This window comes from Callorhinus ursinus, unplaced genomic scaffold (assembly GCF_003265705.2).
Source record: "Callorhinus ursinus isolate GAN/ISIS: 27379988/994484 unplaced genomic scaffold, GSC_fseal_2.0 scaffold9, whole genome shotgun sequence".
In the NCBI taxonomy this organism is placed as follows: Eukaryota; Metazoa; Chordata; class Mammalia; order Carnivora; family Otariidae; genus Callorhinus; species Callorhinus ursinus.
This window is the reverse complement of record NW_027397071.1, coordinates 52,373,044-52,379,817: the sequence shown is the minus strand read 5'-3', so window position 1 is coordinate 52,379,817 and position 6,774 is coordinate 52,373,044.

Here is a 6,774-nt window from a genome sequence, read left to right as displayed (position 1 = left end):
GAAAAACCTACAGAGAATATCATTCTCAATGGGGAAAAGCTGAGAGCTTTACCCCTAATGTCAGGAACGTGGCAGGGATGTCCACTCTCACCACTGCTATTCAGCATAGTATTAGAAGTCCTAGCCACAGCAATCAGACAACAAAAAGAAATCAAAGGCATCCAAATCGGCAAGGAAGAAGTCAAACTCTCACTCTTTGCAGATGATATGATACTGTATGTGGAAAACCCAAAAGACTCCACCCCAAAACTGCTAGAACTCAGACAGGAATTCAGTAAAGTAGCAGGATATAAAATCAATGTGCAGAAATCAGTGGCATTCCTATACACTAACAACAAGACAAAGAGAGACAAATCAAGGAGTCGATCCCATTTACAATTGCACCCAACACCATAAGATACCTAGGAATAAATTTAACCAAACAGGCAAAGGATCTGTACTCAGAAAAGTATAAAATACTCGTGAAAGAAATTGAAGAAGACACAAAGAAATGGAAAAACGTTCCATGCTCATGGACTGGAAGAAAAAACATTGTGAAGATGTCTATGCTACCTAGAGCAATCTACACATTCAGTGCAATCCCCATCAAAATACCATCCACTCTTATCAAAGACATGGAACAAATAATCCTAAAATTTGTATGGAACCAGAAGAGACCCGAAATAGCCAGAGGAATATTGAAAAAGAAAAGCAAACCTGGCGGATTCATAATTCCGGACTTCCAGCTCTATTACACAGCTGTCATCATCAAGACAGTATGGTACTGGCACAAAAACAGACACATAGATCAATGGAACAGAATAGAGAGCCCAGAAATGGACCCTCAACTCTATGGTCAACTCATCTTTGACAAGGCAGGAAAGAATGTCCAATGGAAAAAAGACAGTCTCTTCAACAAATGGTGTTGGGAAAATTGGACAGCCACATGCAGAAGAATGACACTGGACCATTTCCTTACACCACACACAAAAATAGACTCCAAATGGTTGAAAGACCTAAACGTGAGACAGGAGTCCATCAAAATCCTAAAGGAGAACACAGACAGCAACCTCTTCGACCTCAGCCGCAGCAACTTCTTCCTAGAAACATCGCCAAAGGCAAGGGAAGCCGGGGCAAAAACGAACATTGGGATTTCATCAAGATAAAAACCTTTTGCACAGCAAAAGAAACAGTCCACCAAACCAAAAGACAACTGACAGAATGGGAAAAAATATTTGTAAATGACATATCAGATAAAGGGCTAGTATCCAAAATCTATAAAGAACTTATCAAACTCAACACCCAAAGAACAAATAATCCAATCAAGAAATGGGCAGAAGACATGAACAGACATTTTTCCAAAGAAGACATCCAAATGGCCAACAGACACATGAAAAAGTGCTCAACATCGCTTGGCATCAGGGAAATCCAAATCAAAACCTCCATGAGATACCACTTCACACCAGTCAGAATGGCTAGAATTAACAAGTCAGGAAACGACAGATGTTGGCGGGGATGTGCAGAAAGGGGAACCCTCCTACACTGTTGGTGGGAATGCAAGCTGGTGCAGCCACTCTGGAAAATAGTATGGAGGTCCCTCAAACAGTTGAAAATAGAGCTACCCTACGATCCAGCAATTGCACTACTGGGTATTTACGCCAAAGATACAAATGTAGGGATCTGAACGGGTACGTGCACCCCGATGTTTATAGCAGCAATGTCCACAATAGCCAAACTGTGGAAAGAGCCAAGATGTCCATCGACAGAGGAATGGATAAAGAAGAAGTGGTATATATACACAATGGAATATTATGCAGCCATCAAAAGGAATGAGATCTTGCCATTTGCAATGACGTGGATGGAACTGGAGGGTGTTATGCTGAGTGAAATAAGTCAGTCAGAGAAAGACATGTATCATATGACCTCACTGATATGAGGAATTCTTAATCTCAGGAAACAAACTGAGTGTTGCTGGAATGGTGCGGGATGGGAGGGATGGGGGGGCTGGGTGATAGACATTGGGGAGGGTGTGTGCTATGGTGAGCGCTGTAAATTGTGCAAGACTGTTGAATCACAGATCTATACTTCTGAAACAAATAATACAACATATGTTAAGAAAAAAAAAAGAAGAAGAAGATAGCAGGAGGGGAAGAATGAAGGGGAGTAAGTCAGAGGGGGAGACGAACCATAAGAGACAATGGACTCTGAAAAACAAACTGAGGGTTCTAGAGGGGAGGGGGTGGGGGGATGGGTTAGCCTGGTGATGGGTATTAAAGAGGGCACATTCTGCGTGGAGTACTGGGTGTTATGCACAAACAATGAATCATGGAACACTACATCAAAAGCTAATGATGTAATGTATGGTCATTAACATAACAATAAAAAGATTTTTAAAAAATCTATAATTTCCTCTTTTCTAAAATAAATAAAACAAAACAAAAATATATATACACATACATAAATATATATATTTCCTCTTTTCTCTATTTGAGTGATCAGATTATGATCCAATTAATTTTAATGGAAATGTTTAAGAAACAACTTTCAGGAGACTTTACCCTACTTTTCGGGGCTTTCTTTGACTGTCAGGCTTACTGTGGAAAGATAGATCCTATATGTCCCTCTCTGGGTCAGTTCAATTCTTTTTGCCATCCAGGATCTACCATCTAAGGTTCCAACCAATCATAAAAGATAGAAGTCAGGCAACCTGGGGCTCTATGCACTCAAAATAATTCTAAATTCTTCTAAGAGCAGCTGCTGGTTATGTCTGGGTTTAGGGAAATCCTTATAGCTCTTTTTTTTTAAGGTTTTTTATTTATTTATTTGACAGAGAGACACAGAGAGAGAGGGAACACAAGCATGGGGATTGGGAGAGGGAGAAGCAGGCTTCCCACGGAGCAGGGAGCCCGATGCGGGGCTCAATCCCAGGACTCTGGGATCATGACCTGAGCTGAAGACAGACGCTTAACAACTGAGCCACCCAGGTGCCCCGAAATCCTTGTAGCTCTTAATTCAGCTCGGGTTCGTGGTTTCAATTCTACTGTAGCCAACATATCTGGTTCATAAGCAAGATGGATGTTTAGAGACAACTGACATTTTGAGGTCTTCAACAGGGTCTCTGGGAAAAGGTAGGGCATCTTGTCAAGGAGTAGAGCTAAGAAGAGTCAACATAGGTACAGAACCAGACAGGTCTGAAGGATAGAAGGAGAACTGGATGTAGGAAGGCAACTAGAGGAAAAGGAAAGAAATTATTTACTAGAGAAAACAAGTATAGTATACGGTTACTCAAGTTTGCCAAATGACTCATTAGCTTTGGCCAAAACATCCTTTAATAAAACAATTCTTTTAATCAGAATTTTGTTTGTGTACCAGTCAAACAAAAAAAATGCTACTCTTTGGGCCTGAGAAATATTAATTCCTTTTATCTTCCAAAGCATCTCTCAAATGAATAATTTTGTTCAATTTCAAACATTCCCCAGAGTGGTCACTGAAAACCTAAATCATCATTGGTGAAGTTATGTCATGTAGAGAGATAATTGAAAAAAAATAGGATTCTAATCAGAGTACATATAAGCCTGAGTTTTTCCCAAGACTCGGAAAGGATTTATACTTAAACAACCCCATGAGAACTGGCAAGAGTCAGTTGAAATTGATGCTTGTGCACTTTGTGTCTCAGGGCCCCAATCTGACAGTTGGCAGCCTCCAAATACAGACAGCACACCCCAGAAGGCAGAGAAAGAGAAAACAGTCTCTCTGGATCAAAGCTAAGCTCTTAGGACAAAATATTTAGATGGAAGAAGAACCTTACCCATTGGTGACCCATAGCAAAGTTTGTACGGATGCCGGTTGGGTGATAACCTCCAACTCACCAGTCTATGGGGTGGCGCAAACAACAGGCCTACAAGGCCTATGCAAAAGCACAAAACAGAGCAAAGGGATAAAAAGAAATGGCCTGAATCTACCAAGGATACTGAACAAATGAGAGCTAATAAAAAAACCCACTTACAAAACTGAGAATAGATAGCCAAGAACCTCAATGCAAGAGTATGGAGTTCAGACCCGGTGTCCACTTACCACATAAGCACTGAGTCTCCAAGCTGTGAACAGCAAGGCACAAGGGGCCTCTGTGGGTGCTGCACCCTGCTTGAAGGCTGGTGTCCATGTGATGGGCAGTGAAGACCGTATCTCAGTGGAACCTCCAGAAAAACTGGAAATAAACAAAGACCACCAAAATGAGAACAAGCAGAGGCCGTTTATTCAGAGCTTGCTACAGCAAGGAGTTAGTTGCTGTTACTCACATTTAGTAGAGACTCAAAGGCAGGCAGGGTAGTGAGAAAACCTTTCAGAAGGAAAATGGGAAGGCTTCAAGTATGCTTTAATTGGAGGTTGTTGGCATGAGGAAGCTGGAGTAAGGCACCTTATGTGATCAGTTTGGGGAGCATATTTGGCTTTCTCTGCTTAGTTCTGAGCTGGAAGTAAGGGCACAGAATAGGACAGTTGGCAATCACTGACCAAATCCTGGAAAGATTGCTGCAGAGGTGTAGTTTACCTTCCCAGGTTGCTTGTTGCAGAGGTCGTAGGTCAGAGTTCTATTGTCATATACGGTCTGGCCATTGTTTATATAATCAGTCTCTTGACCTTCTAAATTTTCTATTTCATTTTCCTTTAATTGTCCCTGCTCTTTGTGTTAATAATTGCAAAAGTTTGGCACAATCTAAATATCTAACACTAGGGGATTATTGGTGACTATTAAATTTGTACCATTTAATCCCCTAATGTTGGTCATTTAGAATTTCTCGGCAACAGTTCCAAGTGAACAGGGAGAGGAGGATGCAGATTCTGTGGGCTTTTAAATAGGCTGGCTCCAGATTAAGTAAACTCTAGCCCAAGACATACTGGGTCTTCAGCAACACAGGCCAATGGAAAAGCAAGGAAGATGGAAATTTGGGGATAGGGTATAATAAATGATAGCAATAGCTACTATTTTTAAGTCACTGAATCTTCACAACATCTTTAAGGATGCATTTTTATCTCCATTTTACAGATGAGGAAATTGAAACAGAGAGGTTAAGTAATTTACCCTACATGTGCAACTAGTAAGTGGCAAAGCAGTATTCAACCCCAGGCTGGCCACACTCTTAAGCACTATGTTTTTAGCTAACTTAACTAGGGAAACTATGCCTGAGGGCAACAAGAGCTGGACTCTGAAGTGGTTAAGACTGGATGTGGAGATCTCATCCAGATCTGAGTTCAAATCCCAGCTCTAGCACATACTGGCAGTGTGATCTTTAACACGTTTAACTTATCTGAGCTTTGAGTTCCTCATCTGAAAAATGGAGAGAAGATAACCAGAGCCAGATGAAATCTATCAAGGCTTCCAAGCGGGTACATGTAATGCATCAAAACATTACTAAAAACGAAATGAAGGAGGAGAAAAGTATTTTCCAGAACTTCTTCCACAATGAATAGAATATGTAGCTAGGAGGAATATTTTAATCAATTGCTGGGGAAGGGAGAGCAATATGAAGTATAAATAAACAGTTGCTAAACCACCTTCTAAGTACAGGTTTATCTGATTAACAGTAGGACTTCGTTTGGCAGAGTACTTTATGAAATCTTGGGCCAGAGTGTAATTCTTCTGTAAAATAGAAGAATGGCTGGCTAGCCAACAGGAACCCCCTTTATCCACTTCTCCCACACTACCCTCAGCCTCTCTAAAAGTGCTAGAAATTTAAAGATGGTCAATTTGAAAGAGCACAAATTATTCAGCTGCTATAATGTCCATGTGCCTTGTCCTAGACCAGCTTAGGTTTAACTCATAGAAATATTGTAAAGATTAAGTGATATTAGGTACAACCACATGATTGCCAATATTTGACTTGTTTGACCTACAAAAATGGTAATATGGTATGGTTCAACGCAATAATAGGATTGAGAATACTTTAACCCAGGACCTGGTCTAAGGTGAATCCTTCGTAAATAGTAACTAGTCTTATTATCACTTGCCAAGAAGAGGCCAGCTTATTCAGGCACGTTTCTGTCAGGCAGCATTTTAAGTCCAATCTAATAGATGGGGGAATTCCCAAAATATAGTGAATACTGGCATCGTGGTTTGGAACATCAGTTCATTCAAAGCAGAATGTCTGCCCATCAGGTGTCTGGCACTAGACACAACTCCCAGAGGGGAGTCCTAGCAAGAGAGAGGCTAGATTGTTGGAGTTTCCCAACCGGCAGACTGTGGGGAATGTGTCTACATTTCATCAGGACATTAGGAATGCACACAGGGACACTGAGGCAGAAGCCCAGGCCTTACACAAAGCCAATTTGAAAGACTAAGAGAGGAATGGAAAAGGAATTGTTTCATTTCTCTTCCTGTTGCCAATCCCAAAATATTTTCCACAGTAAAAGAGTTTGCGTGTAAGTTTCAAGGAAAGGGGCTATGAGATCAGAGAACTTCACCCCTACCTTGGAGATGTACGATGCACTTTCATCCAATAATCTTCATTTGACAAACATTTGTTCAATGCTAACAGATGCACATTAGAGGCCTTAAAAAATATCTTATCATGAAGAGCATGTTTAGTTTTGTTAGACCCTGTGTTTCTCAAATATTTAACATAACTTTTATTCTTCATAAAATGCTAACATTCAGTGGAAACTAACTTTTTAGAAGATGCTTTAGGAAATGCCTCCCTGGATTATAAACTTCTTATATGGATATTCTGTGCACTTAGTTCAACTTCTTATCTTCTGTACCAAGTACAATAGCTGGCATAGAGTTGAATTTAATAAAGG